General features: G+C 27.8%; 1 protein-coding gene and 7 non-coding genes across 8 annotated transcripts in view; all 8 read right to left on the bottom strand.

The window, feature by feature from the left end:
- Positions 1 to 25,185, bottom strand: part of LOC113385801 (UDP-glucuronosyltransferase 2B4-like) — a 99,434-nt gene that overhangs the window by 50,112 nt on the left and 24,137 nt on the right. The window lies entirely within an intron of this gene.
- On the bottom strand, positions 2,403 to 2,475 carry Trnaf-gaa. Its single transcript has one exon. It is a non-coding gene; the product is annotated as a tRNA-Phe (tRNA).
- On the bottom strand, positions 2,848 to 2,937 carry Trnay-gua. The gene is given in 2 exon segments: positions 2,848 to 2,883; positions 2,901 to 2,937. It is a non-coding gene; the product is annotated as a tRNA-Tyr (tRNA).
- Trnay-gua lies at positions 3,031 to 3,120 on the bottom strand. The gene is given in 2 exon segments: positions 3,031 to 3,066; positions 3,084 to 3,120. It is a non-coding gene; the product is annotated as a tRNA-Tyr (tRNA).
- On the bottom strand, positions 3,214 to 3,303 carry Trnay-gua. Its single transcript is given in 2 exon segments — positions 3,214 to 3,249; positions 3,267 to 3,303. It is a non-coding gene; the product is annotated as a tRNA-Tyr (tRNA).
- On the bottom strand, positions 3,397 to 3,486 carry Trnay-gua. Its single transcript is given in 2 exon segments — positions 3,397 to 3,432; positions 3,450 to 3,486. It is a non-coding gene; the product is annotated as a tRNA-Tyr (tRNA).
- On the bottom strand, positions 3,580 to 3,669 carry Trnay-gua. Its single transcript is given in 2 exon segments — positions 3,580 to 3,615; positions 3,633 to 3,669. It is a non-coding gene; the product is annotated as a tRNA-Tyr (tRNA).
- Trnay-gua lies at positions 3,763 to 3,852 on the bottom strand. Its single transcript is given in 2 exon segments — positions 3,763 to 3,798; positions 3,816 to 3,852. It is a non-coding gene; the product is annotated as a tRNA-Tyr (tRNA).

Raw genomic sequence — 25,185 nt, 5'->3', positions numbered from 1 at the left:
ATAGAATTTATTAAAACTCTCGTTCGATAATTCAGGTTGTTGGGTTATAATCTAACCCTTGTAGCTGTGGACTGTATTAAACATTGATTTGTTTTTATATTATGTATTTGTTGCAGTTCTAATTACAATCACTGATTTGTTACTAAGTTATAATGAAACAAGATATATTTATTTTTATTTGGCATTTACATGTTGTTAAGCGGACTTTACTTTTAGAAGTGGACAACTAGTTCAATTAAAATACTCCGCTACCCCCTCTACCAGGGGTCGCAACCATTCCGTGTAAAGCTTAATGCCCTGAAGTTTTGTCACCTTCATGGCCAATATAATAAAACGAAAAGACGTCCGAACAAAGATTGTCATCATAACTGCATCTTTCTGACGTGTCATGTTAACACATACGTGAGCTTATGTTTTATGAATAAATCCCTTGGTTGCACAGCAAATACATAGCATTTTGAAAATTTTTTACAACAAATTTAAAAGAAGAAAGGAGCGTAACATAGCGTTGCCATAACAACGTTCTATTTAATCGAAGAATTGGCTGCTTAGTTCATATTGTATTAAGACATAAGTTTTTTTCTCCTTACTATTGTTGTTACAATAATAGATTTTAAGGTAATAGGTTTAAGCTTATGTTTGCAAGTAAATTATGTTATCATTTAATGGATTCAATAAACTATTTCAAATCGAACAAATATTCCCAATGTATGTGCAATATAAATCTAGCTTTACAAGGTACCGGTAATACGAAATAGTGCAAAATTTATTTCCTGTTGGCGTTTGCATCCCGTACACGACAGCTCGAGAACACGTAGAAGGCAGCCTCATTTAATATTGAAAGCTGGCAATTTACGATTCACTGTGTAGGAACATTATTGGAATTATTATTATATGCGTCAAATACATGTAATCGAAAATTATTTCTATAACATGAAATTTAGCTTAGACGTATTAGTTAATTTTTATTTTGTCTTTGTATAGTGTACATGCACTTCATTATTTGTGGTAATTGCTGTACGTTCTCATTATGCTACATCTAACCTTATGTATTATTCTATGAAAGAGGTCTAGTGGTTAGAACTCTCACTTTCGCATCAGAAGTTCTAGGTTTGACTCCAACTTCGGACAGCCAGATGTCAAGCGGTAACGACATCGGTTTTTAGTTGAAAATAAAGATGGCTGTTTGTGTTTTCAAGTGAAAATATTCCAAAAGTCATCAGTTTCTGAAATTGTAATTATAACATAAAAAGTTTTGAGATTATTAACTTAGTATAAGTTATGAGATTATTAACCCGTAGTATAAGTTTTCGTAATCGTCCAAAAATCATTACAAAAAATTTTTACCTACGTTTCAGAAGTTTTTGAACATTTTGGCATACGTCACTGAAATTGATTTATGTGTTTTTGTATGAATGGATCAACCGATTTGAATGATTAAAGAACATTCGATTCTCAATAAGAGGGACACGTGCTGATTAGTTTTTGGCAAAGATAAGCCCAGCCGTTTCGGAGATAGGAAACCAATAGTGCAGAGAATGGAAACTGAGTTTTGGTGAGTGCGGGGCATTTGATTAGAAACGTTGAAAAAATATTCGGTTCGTATTAACGGGGAGATGTGCTGTATAATTGTTTGCAAGGGCAGATCCAGCAGTTTTAGAGATACGGAGCAAAAAATGCAAAGATTAGCAGTTCGATCTTATTAGAACAGTGGTCGGGAAAACGGGGTAAAGTGCCCTGAATGGATTTTTTGGGGTTGTAAAGTTTGTATTTTTAGATTATATTTTCTGTATTTACTACTGCTACTGTTTTCTTAATCTGGCTAGTTGTCCGTAAAGAAGTAAAACCTCTTTGCCATCAACGTAGACAAAAATGGGGTAATGATTAAAAAAGTTTTCCGACCGCTGGATTGGAATATAATGTTAATTAGAATAGATCGGAATAAAATGCTAGTGTTGACACTGTGAATAAATGATTAGTTTTTTCGGGAAAAAATGTTTTTCATAATTACAAAAAAAATTATTAAAAAAAAACATATCGGAAATGAATGTGATTTTAATTTTAATTTAGGCTAAAATAATTTAAAGTATAGTAAAACCATTGTTTTAGTTGATGTAATTTAAGGTCGATTTTATTATTCATAAAAATAATAAAACTTTTCATAAAATTCATAATTAATTTAATTAATAATCATATTTATAAATAATTTTAAACTCTATTAAATTTTCTTCAATAATCTTTTTTCCAGACATGCTTGCAAACTCATATGAGTTTTTGGCAAATGGATAAGTTTCAAAAAATATATATTACGCGTTAAAACAAAGTAAGAAATTTTTCATGTCGACTTATATTGAAAAATTTAAAATGAACGATTTTTTTTAAAAAGAAATATTAAAATATAATGCCGAAACCAGGGATCGAACCAGGGACCTTTAGATCTTCAGTCTAACGCTCTCCCAACTGAGCTATTTCGGCTGATACGTTCTACCTGTCTGGAGTTTTTCGGGCCCGGGCGATAATGCATTATATAGATTAAAATAATTTACTGATTACAGTAAATGTATAAAACCGTTCAAATTTATTCGACAAACGTGGTTTATATTTTAAACATTTTGTCACAACACAAACAATTCTATCTAACTCTAATAACTAATTAATTTAACCAATATCTAACTTTATAAAAAAAAACAACCTTTTCATATTGTTAGTGGAAAAAACTATGTTCTGCAAAATAATTTGGCAGAAGCTAAATTCTCAAGTAGCTCATTTAAATAAGCGAATGTATTAACTTTCTTATATTAGATAATTACTTATTATAAAAAGTTATTTGGATGCACTGAAAAAATATCCTTCGAGCCGGATTTGAACCAGCGACCTATGGATTTCAGCATTTTTATCTTCTACAGTCCACCGCTCTACCAACTGAGCTATCGAAGGTTGGTAATTGAACATTGCAATTACAATTGCATGACCCTAATATAATAAATTTCTCCAAAATGCATCAAAATATTAGGAAATGTTGCAAAACTATCCTTCGAGCCGGATTTGAACCAGCGACCTATGGATTTCGGCATTTTTACTTTCTACAGTCCACCGCTCTACCAACTGAGCTATCGAAGGTTGGTAATTGAACATTGCAATTACAATTGCATGGCCCCAATATAATAGATTTCTCAAAAATGCAACAAATTATTAGGAAATGTTGCAAAACTATCCTTCGAGCCGGATTTGAACCAGCGACCTATGGATTTCGGCATTTTTATTTTCTACAGTCCACCGCTCTACCAACTGAGCTATCGAAGGTTGTTAATCTAACATTGCAATCACAACTGCATGACCCCAATATAATTAATTTCTCTAAAAAGCTTCAAAATATTAGAAAATGTTGCAAAACTATCCTTCGAGCCGGATTTGAACCAGCGACCTATGGATTTCGGCATTTTTATTTTCTACAGTCCACCGCTCTACCAACTGAGCTATCGAAGGTTGGTAATTGAACATTGCAATTACAATTGCATGACCCCAATATAATAGATTTCTCAAAAATGCATCAAATTATTAGGAAATGTTGCAAAAATATCCTTCGAGCCGGATTTGAACCAGCGACCTATGGATTTCAGCATTTCTATCTTCTACAGTCCACCGCTCTACCAACTGAGCTATCGAAGGTTGGTAATTAAACATTGCAATTACAATTGCATGGCCCCAATATAATAGATTTCTCAAAAATGCAACAAGTTATTAGGAAATGTTGCAAAAATATCCTTCGAGCCGGATTTGAACCAGCGACCTATGGATTCCAGCATTTTTATCTTCTACAGTCCACCGCTCTACCAACTGAGCTATCGAAGGTTGTAATTTGGCATTGCCAAATACAATCGCATGACCTCAAATTGATAAATCTCTCAAAAATGCACCAGGTTTTTAGTAAAAACTACAAAAATGTTTTTGGACAACATAATTTCATTACAAATGAAAAAATGGATTGATGTGTATTTTTGTATACCTATGTACAAAATTTGTACTTATATTGAAGAAAATATTTTTGTGTATGTCAAATTTAGAATGCTTGTGTCTATGTCAAATATTTAGACAATCTTATAAATTCAAATTTGAACTGAAAATCTCACGTCGACAATTAAAAGATATAAATTCAATTAACGATCGAAAACTTAAGTTGGTTCCCCAGAACAAATCTGATCTTGCTCTCGATAATAAAGTTCTTATTTACAAGACTTTCATAATTCAACAAATGCTCCATGGTACTTTTCGAATTGTTGTCTTGATAAAGACTTAAAAATTTCAGATAAATGAATGAGAACTAATAATACATCTTAAAATAAAAATTGCTAGCATTATCAAAAAGCCTAAAATATTAAGGTCTTTGTTGGTACCCCCAAACATATGATTGACTGTGCGTTTCAAATTTTATTGTGATATTAAAAAATAATTTCTCTATACTGTTTTATATTCTATTCCATTAAATATTTTACATGACAATAGTTTCATACTATATATTAATTTTAAAATTCTACTAAGTACAGCAGTGCCCGGAAGCAGTTTTAATCTATATTCTCTTGCAGTCGAAAATCAGTATCACCACAGGAAAATATTATCGTAAATAAGATATTTAGCGTGGTCCTTAATATGAATATTTCCGAATTTTGTTGCTCACAGAGGCTAAAATGCTTTCAAATTGATAAAGAAAATCTGAAGGTTTAAAGTCTCAATATTAACTCTAAGATAGTCCGCATTCTATCCAATATTTCTTCGTTCTTCTTTTTAAGTAAATATTATTTTATAAAATTTTACAAATTTTTGTTGTAAATTTTTTATACATGATCAAAATAAGCAATTGTAATGTTGTTCTCAAAATTTTGATTCACTTGCTGCTACGTTATGAAATTCTAAAAAACTAATGGTATTTTACCCATGTTATTTTCATAAGAAAATTTGGTTGGAGTGCGGACTATCTTAAAGTTAATATTAATAGCTAAAATTATCAGATTTTTTTCATCAATTTGGAAGCATTTGAGCCCCTGGGAGCAAAAATATACGGAAATATCCATATTAAGGACCTCCGTAAATATATGATTTACGATATTCTGCTGTGGTGATATCGGTTGAATTAAAATACAAAATATAGATATATATATATAAATATATATATATATATATATATATATATATATATATATTATATATATATACATATACTTTTTATAGGAAAGAAAATAAAAATTGATCAAATATTTGATATAACCAACCGATGCGATATGATTCCTGCATTAAACCCTTTCACAAATCATTGAAGCAGATGCGCTGTGATTTATATCATTACACCTAGGAAAATGCATTTTGCGGAAAATGTATAATGCATTTTACATCGTGATGGATAATGCGCCTGACACGTTCAGAATACTTAAAGCGCCGACGTTCTATTTATAAGTTTCACTTTAAATAACACAATTTTAAAACAAGACGGAATTGAATACATTAGTGAAACATTTTTTGTGCAATTATAAATGACATATTTCCAAATTTAAGATTTTTAGTTGATAAAGTTCCAAATATTAATGATTGTGATATAAATTTCTGCAAATTTATGCATTTTGTTATTAATTTAAATACAGGACAATTCTTGGACAAATATGTTATATTTCAGAACTTCTTTTTTAACTTCCCGTAGGGTAAGTTATTGTAATGGGCCGAAAATCGGAATTGAAAATTTTTACATTTCTCGACGTTTTGAAGGTTTCTGAACGTTTTGGCATACTTCAGAAAAAATGGATGTGTGTGTGTATGTGTGTGTGTGTATGTATGTATGGATACAAATTTCCAGTCACGTTTTCGGGCGCACGGATCAACCGATTTGAATGGTTCAAAAACCATTCGATTCCTATTGATAAGGAAAAGAGGTGATTAGTTTTTGGCAAAGGCAGGCCCAGCCATTTCGAAGATACGGAGCTAAATATGTGAAAAATAGCAGTTTTTGAGAGAACTATACGTCCGATTTAAATGATTCAAAGAACTTTCTGCTTGTCTTAACAAAATAATTGATTTTGGAAAAAAAAATTGTATATATATATATATATATATATATATTTTAGTTTAGTTTTTTTGTATATCAAAAATAATACAACTTAAACAAATAATTTTTGCTATTCACTTTATATAATTCTTATAAGTATTAGACAATGTTACAATATTTATAATAATCTATTTGAAAACATTCAGTATTCCTCGAACATTTCGTTACGGTACGGGAAGTTCCAGCAATTTGCCTTAAGGCACGATGTCATACACCCTACTAGTTTGATCTAATTTCGTAAATCGACAAAAAAAGTCAAAATAGATATAATAAGTATAAGTAAAACTACCAATTATAGAGGACAATTCTCCGATAAATAGATTGCGTTGTTATGGCAATGCTATATTACGCTCCTTTCTCATAAATTGATAGTAAAAATAGCCAAAATGCTTGTTGTTGCCAAAGTATAGTCAACCCTCGGTTAACGCGGCAAGTCCGTACCATGCAGTATGGGGACCGTGCTATTAAAAACTCGTATTTGACATACAATTCAGTCTAAGTGCGTTCTATGAAAATTTACATAGTGAGGAATGGGAACCGCGCTATGAGAGACTCAGAGTCAGTACAAATCGCACAATTTTTATCGTGCGGTATGAAGACAAAGAAATACAACTTGAAGTAGGAATAATACGGACGAAATGACATGTATGACATAGACAACTCATTTAAAAATCGGCGCGACGCAGTAGTCAGCTCAAACGTGTTCTTAGGCAGCTATTATATAATCAAGCATGTCTAAAAGATAAAAGTCAATAACAAAACTTACATTAATACCCTTTTGATATCAAGTTCCTAGAATCACATATAGGTTGCGCAAGGAACTTATGGGCTGTCGAACAAAAACCGTGTAATAGGAAGTCCGTGTAGTCCGAGGGATGTCGGATTTTTAGCTCCGCTTAGTATGGGAACCGTGCACACAAGGTGCCTAACCTAACTTCACAGATGTGTTATCGCAACACATAATAACATTCTTTTTTTGACGTATGTGCGAATTCTAGCTAGAATTCTAACCTAACCTAGGTTAGGTTTTAAATCTAAAACGCCTGATCGCACAGCAAATACTAAGCATTTTGACTGTTTTTACAACAAATTTATATGAAGAAATGAGCGTAACACATAGCGTTGCCATAACAACGCTATGTTACGGTCTATTTTGTCGGAGATTTAGTTCCTAAATTTAGTAGTCTTCTTCTAAATATTAGAATCTAAATTTTTATCATACTGATTTTCATTACTAATTCAAACAGAAAGTGATTTTCATTACTAATTCATACATAAATCATTATATCAAAAATATATTTTATATTAAAACTTACATATGAAATGATGTGCTGCCATTTTTTTTACCATATTCATAGTTATATTCTCAAGTTTTATTTGACTACATCTGGTAGTGCAAATTTAATAACTCCACTGATTTAAGTTGATTTTAGTGAATCAACTGACTGAATGTACTAAAAAGTTTGTAGCCATTTTAAAAGTGATACTATAAATTTTAATAATATTTGAAATTATTTTAGACAATTATGAAATATAATGTGAAAATGGTAAAATTAACAACCCGTCAAATGGCGTACTGGGCGTATAAACTTGTAACTAATATTCAGAGGTGCAGAACTTTATATACAACCTTTTGAAACTATTTAATTATTATTATTATTATCTTTTCCCAGATTCCATCAATAAATTGGGTTTAAATTTGAAGTCATTATATAAATCTACCGTAAAAACTTCAATTTAAATTAAGTGAACAAAAGTATGCAAAATCAAAAAGGTGTGCTAAAAGGTAATATATTGTGGAAGATAAAATAGAATAGGATATAATGTAAAAAAATAAATTTTGTAGTGAGCGAATGAAAATAAAATAATAATAATAATAAATACATTGTGCAAACCTTTCATATATTTATTTCACATATTTCTATATTACTATTTTCACAATATGCATATTATTTCGTCTACTTCGAAATCATTTTGCATTATAAGCTATTGATAGACGATATCGTTTTCGTTATCCGACAGTTGGATGCGAATCGATTTTGTATAAGCAATGAAGCACTCGATATTTACATTCAAACGATCTCGTTTTCTCAATCCAACAAAATTTATGGAAAGCGAATATTGAATCAATTTTCTATCAGAAAATTCGGGTCAGGTGCTGATCCATAAATTAATTTTTATCTTTGCCGAATAGGATAAGGTCAAGTGGATTTTTAATTAAATTTTATGTTTTAGTCAATAAATAGTATTTTAAAATTATTATGTCTAATGTAATATTTTTTGTTCAGCCATTCAAGATAGTTACAAAGAAGAAGTACTCTTTGAGTTTTGGCTGTGAAAAATAAATTCGTGCACTGGCATCAATATTGGTATAGTTCAATTAGCCAAATTCAATTTACTACTTGTCTTTTATATTTAAGTTAATCAGGTCAAGCTATAATTTATATGTTTTACAAATAGTAATTTCAAATAATCTAGCAATCGTATGGCCTGAATCTAATATACTAAGAATGCTTTTAAAATAAAAGAATATTTCAGTATCCTTATATTACAACAAATAAATATTATTTTAAAAGTTCTTCATAACTAGATAATTTAAATAAAAATGTTTTTCATAAATATTCAGAATATATTACTAAACATCAATTTTGTTACTTAAAAATATTTTGCCTTTTAATTTAAAAATATAGAAGAAATAGAAATTATATAAAAAAACAGAATAATTAATTAAATTATATTCATAATTATAGAAATGTTAAACATCCCTGCACACTTGTTACGATTATATACAGGTGGCATTTACATAACAGCGCCAAAATCAAAATATTTAAATCCAAAGTTAAAAGTAACTAGTTGTGTATGGCATCGTGCCTTAAGGCAAATTGCTGAAACTTCCCTTACCATAACGAAATGTTCGAGAAATATCAAATGTTTTCAAATAGATTATTATAATTGTAACATTGTCTAATATTTATAAGAATTATATGAACTGAAGCGCAAAGTTAATTTTTTTTATTATATATATATATATATATATATATATTAGAACTTTAGTCTGAATTAAAATTAAAATTTGAATTATTTCTGATATACATAAAAACATTTTTTTTTTTTTGAAAAAAAATTGAAGCAATTTTTTTTTCCAAAAGCAATTATTTTGTTGAAACAAGCAAAAAGTTCTTTGAATCATTCAAATCGGACGCCTAGTTCTCTCAAAAACTGCTATTTTTTGCAAATTTAGCTCTGTATCTTTGGAATGGCTGGACCTGCCTTTTCCAAAAACTAATCACCTCTTCTCCCAATCATTATAAAATGAATGTTTTTTTAGATCATTCAAATCGGATGCTCCGTTCTTAAAAACTCGATTTGTATTTTCTGCACTCTTTGGTCCGTATCTCCGTAACGGCTGGACCTGCCTTTGCTAAAACCTAATCAGCACATCTCCCTATCAATAAAAATTTAATGTTTTTTGAACCATTCAAATAGGTTGATCCGTGCGCCCGAAAACGTGGACGAAATTGTGGACATACAAAACAAACACACACACACGTCCATTTTTTTCTGAGGTATGCCAAAATGTTCAGAAACCTTCAAAACGTCGAGAAATGCAAAAATTTCCATTTTGATTTTCGGCCCATTACTATAACTACCCTACGGGAAGGTAATAAAAAAAGTAAAAATATCAAAATGAATTAAATAATTAGTACCTACTAAAACTTTTGATTCTTGTTTATTACTAGAGTTTATTTTTGCAAGCGTATTCAAATATTAAGTGAAAATTAATTAAGCTGAGCTAAGTAATTTTTTAGTAATATCGAAAAATGTGACAAATTGTTGCAAATATTTTTTATAATCGTTAATTTATTTCTGGTGAGTTGTAAAGTAATTAGTGTAATTGATAAAAATAAAAGAATGTAGGTTAGTTTGTTTTTATGATAAACATAGATAAATAAATTGTGGATTAAATATCACAGCTCAAATATGCATAAACATTTAAATTTATATGTAGACGTTCTATACGATATTATTTATTCAATTAAATTATAGAAGAATTGATGTATTTAAATGTAACAAAATCCCATATGTGTATTTCCGTGAGCCAGACAAAGTATTAAAAGGACTACTAACACTAAGTCTGCATTATCAGACCTGTATGAGGAAATGGTTCTCATTACTCAGTTTTATATTTAAGCTTTTTAATTACATTTATTTTCAAAGTTGGAATGTAGTAAAGCTTATGTGGGATAAAGCAGTAATTAATGCTTTGCAGTAGTTTTTGGTTATAGTGCTTCTAAATGGAACGAGGAATAGGATGAGTATTGTCATATTTTCATTTATTAGGATAAATAGTCTATTGAAAAAATACTTGCAAGTGTTTTTTATCTGATTTTTTTTTAAACAAAAGATAAATCAAACAGTGGCTATTTGCAATAGGAAATATTTAGTCAATTTAATGTAGATCCTTATAATTCAAATTCCTATGGAAAATGCAATCAAATAAAAATCAAATTTGCCACAAAATTAAAATAGAACTGTTGAAAAATGGTATTCATTCTTGTCGGCGTTGGAAATATTCATGAATGATATTGTAGTAAAAAATAATATAATTTATAGATTGATCTAAACTTGCTTGCCAAATAGTAATATATATTGAGAAGCACAAAACAAACTCTGTGTTCAATTTGTGAAAACGTATATGACTACTGCTTGATATCGCGTTCTTTGAGATGAAAATTGAACCTAGAACCTCGTGCTTGCAAGGCCAAAGCACTTTTCATTGAACGAGAAATATAAGAGAGTCTTAGGACAATTTTTGAAAATTTTACCTTACCTTATACATTGTATAGATATCCCTTCTCTAAAAATGTTTAAAAAAGTGAAGTCTTACCACATATTAGTTTATCCACATTGCATTTATTTTAAGCTGGTATTAAAAGGTTCAGTATTAATAATTGTCTTTATGATAAGCTAGTTGAAAAATATAGTTAAAATTTTCAATTTATATCAAGTTGTATCAACATAGCATATGAAATTTAAAAAATCTAATTTTTCGTACAAAAAATTAATTAAATATTTTGCTGACGAACGACAAAGTGACAAATACAGAAATGAGCTTTAGAACATGCTTGGAATACTTAACATTTTATGGCATTGTTTTCATTATATATTGTGAGCCCCAGATAGAAAAATACTGAGACTAATATATATGTAAACGAAATATATTTGCATACATTACCAAAGTTCATAAAGTTTTTGAAAGTCGAAGTTTTAATACTGTTGAATAGCATTATATGTTCTTTCATAGAAGAGAAATTGTTTATATGTATAACTTCTGCAAGAACTGTTACTATTAACTCCAATTGCTGAAATCGACCAAAATAAAAACTCCTCATATTATTACAAATTAAATAGATTGAAAACACACTATGATGTATGTATGTTTGTATGGCTTGATAACATTTAGATTCTCATTTTCAGTAAACTGAAGTTTAATGGCTCGAAGACTATTCGACTTAACTCAATTGGGCGAGAATAAAACAATTTAATGGTAAATGCAATCTCTGCTTTTTGAATTCATAGAGCTATTTATTAAGTGCACAAATTGAGTTGAATTAGAAATTTAATTAAATTCATTGCACTTCAATATTTTGGTTTATAGTTTATAATGATCAAATATTGCTCCAAAGTTCTGAAAATCTGTTTATAATTACACTGATTTATATTTACAAATTCTAAAAATTTTATTTTCCTAAGAATAGTATTGATTTTAGTTAGGTGAAATTGAAATCTATGAAAAAATTTCACAGTAAATCAACCAATAAAAAAAACAACTAGTTTGTTTATTTTCTTCAAAAATCCAAATGTAAATAAACAATGACAGGTTATCTGTGATTTTGCCAACACTAGCGCTATCAATTGCCTAATACCCAAAACTATTTATTGATAAGATAACAACCAAAGATAAATGATTTTATCATAGATAACAATCTATGACAAAAATATAAGATTTGAATTTGAATATGTAGGTAACGGCATAAACGATTACAACGGGTAACGATTTATTGTTTTGGCGCCTTTTTGCCCCCATAAAAGCTGGCACAAAAACCACGATAAGTCATTTTGTGTTGGGACCTGGACTGCAGTGAATGGTAAGTCATTTATAATAATTAATATTATTCTAAAACTTTTTTCAAGTAATTTCTAAAAAAAAATCATATATTCAGTTTCTTGAATATATGATTTATGCATGGTATTTGCTTGTGTTTTGATTTATTTAATTTTATTTAGTGAATTATAAATAAAAAAAATGGAAACTATTCATTATTTATATAAATCGATTTATGTTATTTTTTCTCTTTTAAAATAATTTTTGCCAAAGAATTGCTGTAATGGTTTTGAAATAACTCTTCGGCCAAAATTATATTGAAATATAGAAAATAATGTAAATCCAATAATATAAATAAAAAGCGGTTTTCAATTTTTTTAATTATAATTCAATAAAAATAAATCAAATCAAAGCGCAAGTACATACAGATATATGTATGTACATATGTATCTAATGTATATTGTATATATTTTGTATTATATAAGCAATATAAATAATTCCAACTGTAGAATTTAGGTATGATTTTATGACATAAAATTTAATTTTATATAATTTATTTGAATATACATTTGATTTAAATATTGAATTATTAAATGAAAAATAGAAATAAGAACATATGCAATATATGTATAAATTTTATTAAATTTTATAACATTAAACTATAAATATTGCATAATAATTGTACAAAATAATAATTTTAATTGAAAATGGCTAATATATTTGACTACAAAGTCAATAATAATAAAAAAAAGATTAAAATTAGAAAACTATTACAACATTAAATTTTATATTTAAACTTATGTTGGAATTATTCGCAATTGACTTGTTATAATTATTTAATGTAATTGTTTAATTAATTTTTAATGTATTTCGTTTCTTTTCAGATTTTAAACAGTGCCAACAGTGTTATGTGCAGTGAATAACTTCGGAGGCTTATTGTGCATTAAACTTTTTTGTTATTAATTGTAACTTACTGTTAGCTTATTTGATATAGTGTTAAAAATAATTTTTCATTTACCATTTTGCGTTATTTCGAGTACATGGTTCACACTTTTTTTATTTTTAATTTTCGAAAAACGACCGAACGTATTATGATGAAAATTGCGCGTTTGAAGCTACGTTCCTGCCGCCTACCCCCCACGGCAGGTCCAAGTAGTCGGGTTTCACATTTTAATTTAATTTATTAATTGATTAATTTTTGTTTTATATTCGTGAGTGTATGGACCCCTGCGTTGTTTTTCCCAGAAGCACCGCAACCCCATGCACTTAATTTAATAATTAATATTATTTGTGCTATAATTTTTATAATTATTATTAAATTTAATTTTTTATTGTTTTGCTAAGTGGCCCATGGAAAGAAGTAACTTTTTTATAGATTTATAACATTCAGTTATTATTTTTTTTTTTTAAGTTAATTTGATTACTTTTCGTGCCGTAATGTAATGAACACAATTTCATGAATTAACTTTACTTTTACTGGTCGCACAATGAGTCTCCTGGTGAAGGAATGCTGAATTAATAAGTAGTAGAACCTGACAATATTCGTGAGATGGTACGAAACTCTGAGCTATGTACAAATCTTTTTAATATTGATAGAATTAAATAAAATTTTAATTTTAGGTTGAACACAGAAGTTACTAGAGGAATGGATCCTAAAATCACTATAACTAAAACGAAAGAATGTTTACCAGGACGTTAGTGGTTACCAGTGTACAAGAGTAGGATGGACCACTTTGCAACCAGGAGCGCACACGACCAGAAGAACGTTTGTTATATTCAGATAAGTTTGGTATTTACTACGATAGATCACTTTACTAAGTAGGATGGACTACTTTACCACCAGGAGCGCACACGACCAGGAGAACGTTATATTATGATAAGTAAATTATTTGCTAAGATAGATCATAAGATATTAGTTTTTTTTGCGATCATTTTCTATATTATTTTGTTATATTAAGATATATTCCTTACTTGCTAAGATAGATCATAAGATATTAGTTTTTTGCGATCATTTTCTATATTATTTTGTTATATTAAGATATCTATCTTACTTGCTAAGATAGATCAAAATATATTAGTTGTTTTGCGATCATTTACTATATTATTTCATCGGGGCCCCATTTACGTTATTCATTCTTTATTTTTGATTCGTGGACGGATTTATATACGTATTATAAATAAGATATATCTTGTGCAAAATCGTGTTATATACAGTGCCAGACAGTGTTGTGTACAGTGATATATCATAATATATACAGTGCATAACATTGATATTTACAACTCAAGATCAAGATACATACAGTGAAACATCAAGATCAAGATCCATACGAGATGAAGATACATACAAAATTAGAACCAACCAGAAAATTGCCTACAAGATTGGAGGACGTACTCATGGATATATTATTAAGTTAAAATAAGGCTAGAATACATTAGGCTGGTAGTTTACCAATTTTTTAATTTAATAATGGGTGGGGAAGACGGCAAGGACCTTTCAGTTCGCATAGATTTCGCGTTTTTTTTACAAGTATTTAATATTAATTCATATAGCATTACTCAAAATACAAATTCATGAATTTTATAAATGCACTTCGCTATAAGCTTCATAGTGCTGGGAACCTATGAAGTTAAAGTAGTTACATGGTGGATCTTAGGGGGGTACATCATGTAAATACTTTTTTTTTTTTTTTTTTTTTTCTTTTTTTTTTTTTCTTAATTACAAAATTACCATAGTACATTACAATTTTACCTTTAATTTCTAACAGGTTCTTGCATCGTCTACGATTTTTTTTAAAAAGAAGATCTTCACATACATTCAATCATTTCGTGGGGTATTTTTCATGTTACATTCGGGTCATTCAAGTTAGGCTTAAATTAGGTTTAGTTAATTAATTTAAGTTATTTTGTAAGTGGACTAGGGCTGTACGCAATTTGTACGGCGACACCACGTTAAAAAAAACGCGCCTGACAACTATACCTCCTGGGTGGTGTGGAAAATAGTTGCATCTTAGCTATAAGTATAATAATTATCAATTTAATTATTTTATCAATTATATTTAATATATAAATGTGTAATAAAAATGTAAAATACGCTGATGTTAAATGTCCAAATATTCAGTATAATAAAACTTTTAAAATAATCTTTGTTTTTCAATCTAAAAAATCTTACAGTTTTTCCAGTTGAAATTATTATTTAATAAATAAATTATTTTTTTTAAAGCTATATTACAATTTGAACAAGTGTATGGTTTGGATAATAATATTATCATATTATTATGGATTATAATATTATGTCCAATTGTATTTTTTTCCCTATTTTTTTTCATTTTGAATTTTTATTTTACTAATATAGAACTAACTTAATTTTTAGTACTTGTAGCATATGTTTACTAATCGTAACATATGTTACAAGTACTAAAAGTCAGGTTAGTTCTATATTAGTAAAATAAAAATTCTACATGAAAAAAAAAATGAGGGAAAAAAATACAATTGCACATAATATTATGATCCATAATAATATGATACTATTATTGATTTTGATTGATTTATAACTGATTTTTATCAGTTTCTACATTAAAGCAATATTTTGTCATAAAATATTGCTTCGATACCATAAAAATATCAGCGTTCCATTACTGCATATTTTCATCACATAATTAATGAGTAGTTACTGATGACTCAATTATTTAATTTAAAATTGAAACTTATTCAAAAGTTAGTTTAATAATTTGCTTGCTTTCTTGTGCTGAGATTAGTCCTAAGAAAAAGTATTTGCCATAGTCACCGGTATACCAAAATAAATGATTGATTGATTGATGTTCTGAACCTATTTATTTAATCTAATCTTGTAAAAATTTAATTATTGGAAATCAACTTTAATTTGAATTTTTAGAATTATCAAAAACTGTTGTTTACAGATATTGACATTTTTAATACAAATTTATACATTATTAATTTATTATTATACATTTGTAATTTGTTTATTTTTGATAAATTAATTTAAACAACTTACATTGATTTTCGATATCAGAATCGAAATAATATTGCCTATTATAAAATTAATGTTAATCATTAACTATCATCTATCAATCGTTAGTTATCTTATTTAAAATTTCAAGATACGAGATTATGAAAACCATAGATTGTAAATTCTATTATTCTATAGATAAAATATTCTATAGATAAATTCTATAGATATTTATTTGAAAAATTTAATTTTCACCTATTTGTTTGAAAACAGAAATAAAAATCTTGACCACAATTTACTTAGTTTTTTTTTGTTTAATTTAATATCCTTAGCTTTTAATTTTATTGTATCTTAATTTATTTAAAATAATTTTTCAGGATTATTTTTCGAGCATGTATCAATATTTAAAAAATACCAGTCTATGAGAGACGACAGTATAATTTCATCAGCAAAGTTATTTCTAACATTCTAAACTATTCCAAATATACCAAAATGTTCCAACGTAGCAAAAACTTTAAATGTTGGTTTCTCGTTATCTATGTATATTTATTTAAGACAGCATTATGATTTTAACCCAATTGGTTAAAAACATATAGAAATCTATAATTATATAAATTGACTATGATTTTTTATATATCCTCATAGTCTTAATTTTCTTAAAAGTATTTCACAGGATAATATTTACTTATAAAAATTTTAAAAATATTTTAATAATAAAATTTAGTTAATAAAAAATATAAAACAATTGCAGTGTTTTAAATCAACTACCCATTTTTTTTTCAGGAGAGATGAAAATTTTTAAAAAGATAATATTAACCTATAAAAATAAAATAATAATTTGAATAATAAAATTTAGTTAATAGAAAATACATATCAATTGCAGTGTTTTAAATCGAATACAATACATTTATAGCACATGTAAATGTATTGTATTCGCAGGTAAATATTTTATCTGTATTTAGATCCGACTAGGTCGGCTGCTCGTGACAAACTGAAATATAAATTTTAAATTTACATTTTAGTTTAAAAATGTGTATATTGTATATGCGCTATTCTACTCGTAAGAAATATATTTTCTGATGGATTTATTCAGCATTTATTCTTAATGTGAACATTTTCAAGTGGTTTGAGTGATAAGATCGTCACTGTATATCTCTTTGAAAATACTTAAAACAATTGTTATTAATAATAATATAATAATTATTAACTTCCCGTAGGGCAAGTTATAGTAATCGCAAAAAAATCGAAAATGAAAAATTTTATATATCTTTACGTTTCAAAACCTTCTGAACATTTTGGCATACCTTAGAAAAAATAAATGTGTGTGTGTGTGCGTGTGTGTATGTGTGTGTGCGGATACAAATTTTCGTCGACGATTTCGGGAACACCGATCAACCGATTTGAATAATTCAAAAAACATTCAATTCGTTTTGATAAGGAGACGTGCTGATTGGTTTTTGGCGAGGGCAGGTCTAGCCGTTCCGAAGATACGGAGCAAAAAGTGCCAAAAACGGTAACTCAGTTTTTATGAGAAAGGAGCGTCCCATTTGAGTAATTCAAAAAACATTTCACTTGTATTGACAAGATGAAGAATTGATCAATTTTTCATGAAGGCAGCTCTAGCGGTTTCGGAGATCTAATGAAAAAAGTAAAAAAAAAAGCCATTTGGCGGTTAAAAATGATCGTTAGACATATGCATATCAAATTATCAGATATTTTATAGAGATTTTAACAATAAGTATAAATTTTGTTTACATTCCTATGGGTTCCGTACCAATGTTTACCCGTTAGACAGCGACGCGGCGCTTACGCGCTTTATATTTTGTGTCTATACATTTAAAGCAGTACGATTGCGTTGAAAAAAAGTTCAGATCTTTCAACATATGTCAAAATAAAGAAAACATTTTTTTTTTTCAAAAAAAAAAGATTTAAAAAAAAAAAATTTAATAATTTTTTTTTCAATTTTTTTTTTCAAAAAATGTAATTTTTTGTCAAATTTATAGTTTCTTAAAAATCTCATTTTTTCGAAGTAATTTTTTTTCAAAAATGTTAATCGTTTTTAAAAAAAATAATAATTTTTGGTACGGGAAGTTCCAGCAATTTGCCTTAAGGCACGATGCCCTAATTGCCTTAAGACAGAATTCCACTTGCAGCTAGTTATTTTTTGCGATTACTATAATTTACCCTACGAGAAGTTGAAAAACCATTGTTCTAAATCGTTGTATTGCACAATAGAAATCAAACCCTGTGCATCGTCGTCGTGCGGTGTGCGGTGTGTCGCGAAGCGGTAGTAAGCCGTGCCCACGCTAAAGCACGATCAATTGCCCCGCGATATAGAGTATCGCAATATTTATTGAGCAGGTTAGAAATCCAATTACCGGGCTCTTGCGAGCCGATGCGTTTCTAAGTTAATACGCCAGATGTCTCCGCGCTGACGGTGCGAGATAAGCAACGACGGAGCGCACCAGGACAATGTTCCCTCATGTGCACTGAGGAGAGTTCGCAAAAATATAAAATACGACATACTTATTTACTTTGAGCAGTATATCGACCAAACATCTTGAAACCCTTACACAGTTTACAGAATACAGTATACAGGGAAACAGAAACAAACTTGGAGTTATGCACACACTTATAGGTTGGTATTTGTAGGACGTTTTCCATTTGTTGGATGTTGTCGATGATGAAATTTCGATGAAATATGTTTACCAGAAGCTTGTTGTTATTAACTGCTTAATTTTATGTTTAACCCTCCGTCGGTCGGCGTGGTCTGGCCAGACTTTTTTCGACTTCGATTAAAAAAAATACTTCTAGGATTCCTATCGACTTGAAATTTCTTGACTTTTCCTAAAATTTCATTAGCTGTCGATCAATAAAAAATCAGGACGAAAAAATTTACAGAAAGATAATTATAAGGATAATAATTTTTTTATACTTCGAACGGTCGGAGTGGTCTGTCTAGACCACCCATACATTTTGTATGAAATATTCGCTTTTTGATATATGTAAACCAGTATTTTGTCTTTTTTCTGGTATTTTCTATTCAAACTGCATTTTATATATTCTTTGCTATGTGTTGTAACATGAATGCTAGTATTTTCACGACGAAAGTTCCTTGATAACCTACCAAACTTATCGGTCATCGCAAACATTGAAACTCGGATGAGTAATCCGCCCATTATCAACAGTTTTTCTACCTGTACTGCGTTCGAAATTTTTGTTGGCAAACCTGAAGTGAAATTATATTTTCAACTTGAATTCTATAGCTCATTTCAAAGGCGACGCACCTCATTTCGTTTTCATTTGAATTTCACATTCATTTCGAAGGAACCGAAAAAGAAAAAATATTGTTTTTCATTGATATAAAACAGAAAAATAAAAATAATAAAAAAACAACGATTTTTTTATATTCATTGTTTTTTTATATAATATAATATAATATATAATTTCTTCATTATAAGCAAGCTCAACACATGCAAAAGACGGTAAAAATAGAAAAAATCTAAACTATAAATAATTACTACTAATAATCGTTAATATATAGGACACCAAAAACTTATTTATCCCATATAAATGCATGTAAAATGAATGGTGGTCCAGCCAGACCACTCCGACCGTTCGAAGATGAAAAAATATCCGACCGACGGAGGGTTAAAGAATGATAATAGATACTTGAATTGAATTGTGTCTAAAGTGCATAATACTGCAATATTATATTTCTATCAAGTAACGAAAAATAGTCAAACTTTCTAATTTCATCTCTATTGTTTTGGATACATACATATGTATCTGTATTATAAGAGGTATGCACCCATTCGTGTAATTAAATAAATAAATATTTTAAATATAACGGTCAGAATACAAACTACGCTGAATGTAGCGAATTACTCATAGCTACGACAATGTAAGCGCAATATCCATGGCAAGACTAGCACTTGTTGCTGATAAAATTCCATTCTAAACCACAAAGTACTAATTAACAACTTAGTCATTTATTGTGTTGCACTCTGCAGTGACCTTGAACAAATCGTAAAATATTGTTATCTAGGAACTCAAAGTCACCCTGAAGCAAGCACATAAGAGGCATGCAATGACGCATTCCCCAGTTCAGTCATAGAAGAGCTGAGAAGAGTAAGCAAAAAAAAACCTACTGAGCACGATCATGATAAGAAAAGGAAACTGGGTCGGATCCATGTTGAAAAAAACTGCCGTCGTTGTCGAAGGTACAATAGAGGGACTGAAATGACTAGAAGAAAGAAGAATGCTGATGACTAATGAATTAGAGAAGAGAAATACAGGGCATGTTTGGACACAAAGGTTAAAAAAAGTGGATAAAAACGTAAGAATCGTATTGAATTTGTAATGCTAATAATAAACAAGAAAGGAAAAACAAAATATTGATTGTGGTGACCTAACACAATAAACTACCTATATAGTGATTTAAAAATATTTAAGTTTTATGAGCGATAAGATTTTATTTAAACTTAAAATTTTATCAGCAAAAGTTAATATTATGTATTTTAACGTTTGTTTCCTAAAATTCTTATTATTCCACATATCTGTACTTGCTTTTTTAAAAGCTATTTTTTCTCATAACAAGTATGATCATTTAAAATTAATGTACCGAAATTAGTTGATACCATTTTCAAATGCAAATTTTTCTAATTAGAGTATATATGATAAAGTTATATAATGTCCTTAAAAGAAAAACACAGAAAAAAAGGTTTGCATTTTAGTCGATATTAAAACTATGTATTGCAAATAATAAATATTATAGGATTCTTAAATATTTTGTAATTAATAATGTTTTATTTTTTGCAGTTTTAACTTAAGGTGACTCTTATATTTACTAAAAATATAAAATTAACTTGTAGATACTTTCTTGTAAGATACAAAATATTGATAAGAATTATTTTAAATAAATAAGCCACAGGTAGCTATAAGTCTGAATCATAAAATGAATATAATATTAGGTTCTCCAAAATTATTAAAAAAATTAACTAATGTACCGAAATTAATATATTTTTAAATGTATTTGTCAATATAATATAATCAAGATTATATAACATCATAGTGTTTTTATATGTACTTTTTTATTACAGAAGTTCGAGGAAAGAACTTGAAACATCATTTAAAAGTTTTAACATCGTAGTTATAAAAGCAATTAATAAATATTAAAATAAAAAAGCAACAAATGGGAAATAAATAGTTGCGAGATTGTAAGCTTTGAGTCAAAATATATTATATATAAGCATTTTAGCAGTGATCAGAAATTATTTAAAAAATAGAAGATTTATCCACATGGGCGAGATGTAGTCATATTTGATCGATGATAACCAAGTGTAAAAGACAAACCATATATCAATGTTCAAATATGAACAAAAATGCACGAGTTTTTTGTAAGTTTTAAAAGTGTTACCAAGCTTTAATAAAATACATCACAATCGGGTGTTAGTTTGTATATAAATAGTCGGATATCGACAGAATCATTTGATCGTATTAAGAGATTTGGATTATAAAAAACCCATACATAGTTCGTTTTATCATGACTGTCCCAAGAGCCATTGCTAAGGCAAAAATTTACATACGTTTACGATTGCGTAAAATATATCTCTTGTTGAGTTTCTAAATATACATGGTGTCTCAGAATTCAACGTCAAGCCGAAACGAGGTGATAGTACATATTAGAAAATTAGAAACAAAATTATTCCATATAGTTCGAAAATTATGAGCTTTTAAGTGCAACATACAGCTTTGGTAAAACTCTTGCTATTTTTTGGTTATTCTGGTTAATTTTTATTAATTTTGTTGGTTTAAACTTTGGATTTTTAACCATAAATACATTTCTGTGATCACAGTCCAAACTGATGACATAATTGCTTCAAGTTTTCAAAAATTAACACTTTTTGTTAAACTATAATTTACAATTTGTTAAAAAATGGTCAACATTGAAAGGAACTCATTGAAAAAAACTTACTAAAGTTTGTTGACGAGTACCATCAAAAGTTGGCGCATTTAATCAGTGTTGAAAACCGGTAAATTCCTTGAGAGATTCATGGTAAAAAAATGAGTAAAAATAAAAATCTCAATTGTAGGAGTCACGACGAATAGTTTGGTATGGCAAACACGCCATGCCAAACTATATCCTAATTGACTACTGTTACAACCACTAATTTTTGGTTATTGTGGTTAAATTTTATTAATTTTGTTGGTTCAAACGTTGATTAAAAAACGTTCTAAAGCAAGTTGGTGCATTCAAGCAGGATTGTAAAATGGTAAATTATTTATAGATTTATAATATAACAATTGAGTAAAAAAAATTAAAACCGAAAAATAATTTAATTCACTCACTTGATGTAGTGTTAAATTTTTTTTCTCTATCTAATAAGATTTTTATACAACATTTCACACGACGATAAAGAACAAAGCGATCGTGAATTAATGGTGTCTTGTTATAAGAATTGATGCCCTCTATGTCAGAGAAAAGAAATGAAAAATAATCGTTGCAGAACTCCTTTATAAAAATTTATGGAATCATATTGCATTCTTTATTTTCAAGCTCATGTATAAAGCTATCTACGTATATATCTATACATCATCATAAAGACGCTGAGACTGTTGAAGCAGTCTACATATTAAAGCTGCTTCAAATTTTAATAAAATCGATTGAAATATGCTCTACTAAAAATTTATATAGTATAATATATATATATATATATATATATATATATATATATATATATATGTAATTGCTTATATAAAATATATCAGTACATTACTAATGCACAAAGATTTTTTAAACACATTAATTCTGATGAGCATTGCTTAATTTACTTTATTGACTATAATTCTGATTTTAATATAAATATTTTTTATGAATTTTCAAACAAATAAAAAAATTAATATTTTCAAAACTTAGATGAAATTTTTAAATGCCTTATGCAGGAAAATATTTTTTCGAGTTTTAATAATTTGCAAATTAAAAGACTACAAAACAAGATAAATTTTTCCAAAGTTATTAAAACTGTTAAATGTATGGGAGTATTTTAGAATTTCATTTGTATTCAAAAATAAAAATATTTATTTTTTTAATTTTATGCTGTCGATGTTCTTTAGTTGATGCAATATAATAAAAATGAAATTAATTAATTTGTATCTTTTTTATATATTTTTTTACGTAAATATTTAAATTAATTATAACAAATTGGATTTCGTGAATGAAGAAAACATAATTAGACTAGTAATTCATTTTATTTATTTATAGAAATTTATATGAATCAATATACCATATTTAAATATATTAAAAATTCTTATATTTATATGTATATAGATATTGATCTATATACAAAATATTAAAATTTGAAAAACTAATACTATAATAATCATAAATACCCCAAGCAAACGAATAAAATTACTTGCTCGCCACTCAACTAAATAATTCTTCGTAAAAGTTCTCTGATGGTAGTAAAATATGATGAGCTCATATATAATATTACTTATATTTTTCATTTAAAACCACGTTTATAAAAAAAATTTAATTACAGAGTATATTCAAGCAATAACAGGTTAAATGAGAAAGTTGTGATAGAACTTTTAAAGGTACTTTATTTTATAGTTCAATAGCAATGATGAAAAGTTGTTTTATAAAGTTTATTACTCTTGCGTTTACTTACAAGTGTTAAAGATTGTTAATAAAACTATAATATATATATATATATTATATATATATATATATATATATATTATATATATATATTGAAACTCTACAAAATATTCGAAACTCTACAAAATATATATATATATATATATATATATATACGTATATATATATATATACGTATATATATATACATATATATATATATATATATATATATATATATATATATTTCAAAGTAACTAGCAGCTCATTCGTCGAAATAATAAAAGGTATAAAGTATAAAAACTTTTATTTATACGTTTCGACACAAGATGCGTGTCATCATTCAGCAACACAGGACAAAAACATTCAACAACAAATTTATTTTAAAAAATTAAACTTAATAACATATTAGAGAAAAACATTTTTTTAGAAAAAATTATGAATAACTAAAAGATTTGAAAACTAATTTGACTAAAAGTTATGAAATGCAACATTGTGAAGAGAGAAACACGCCCATACCGAGCAAACATACTCGACTTCATATATATATATATATATATATATATATATATAATATATATATATTTACTTAGCAAACTTCTAAATTTGGAGTTTGTAAAAAGATGTACTTCTAAATTTGGAGTTTATAAAAAGATGTATCTCAAAAAATTTAAATCAGTTTTACTAATTACTAATAGTATGGCTTATCAAAAACACTAATGAAAGTAAATATAATTCACCATTTTTAATGAAATTTGGCCTAAGAGAGAAATCTTAACTGATGTATTTATCGAGCTAATAATATTAATCTCTTATCTTTTGTTCATTTTAAATCATTATACAAACATTTGAGATAAAGTAAAGGCGAAAATATCTTTAATTGTGATTACAAAAAATTGCATGACTAATTCTTATATCTGAACAAAAAAAGTTTTTGTTTTTTAAAATCGTTCAAATCATTTCAAGTTACGAAGAGTTTGGCGTGGCCAATTTTTGCCATAGATTATCCAACACAATTTACAATTTACAATTTATATTTTTTGAAGAATTTTTCATTTAACTAATAATTTTAAAGAAATCTATGCAAATTTAAGATGTTAACTTTTATTTTTAACTTCCCGTAGGCAAATGGTATGGAATATAATAATTAGGCAAAACAGCACTTTTCACTCGCGAATTCCGAGATTTATATGAATTTTGGCATCCGAGTCAGAAGGGTCAAATATAGTCATCTATTCACTGAAAACTTATACACTATAAGAAACTATTTTCACTACTCTTATTTATTCGATGCAAACACTGCCTGTAATTTAACACTAAGAGTTCTAATTTCAACTAATAGTTCACATTTTTTAATTTCAATTCTCTTCACTGACGTT

This window comes from Ctenocephalides felis, unplaced genomic scaffold, assembly GCF_003426905.1.
Source record: "Ctenocephalides felis isolate EL2017-DRISC unplaced genomic scaffold, ASM342690v1 CF-g0.4_SCAFFOLD_03571, whole genome shotgun sequence".
Taxonomy (NCBI): Eukaryota; Metazoa; Arthropoda; class Insecta; order Siphonaptera; family Pulicidae; genus Ctenocephalides; species Ctenocephalides felis.
Note: the sequence above shows the minus strand (reverse complement) of the source record. Positions and strands in the feature narration are given on the sequence as shown.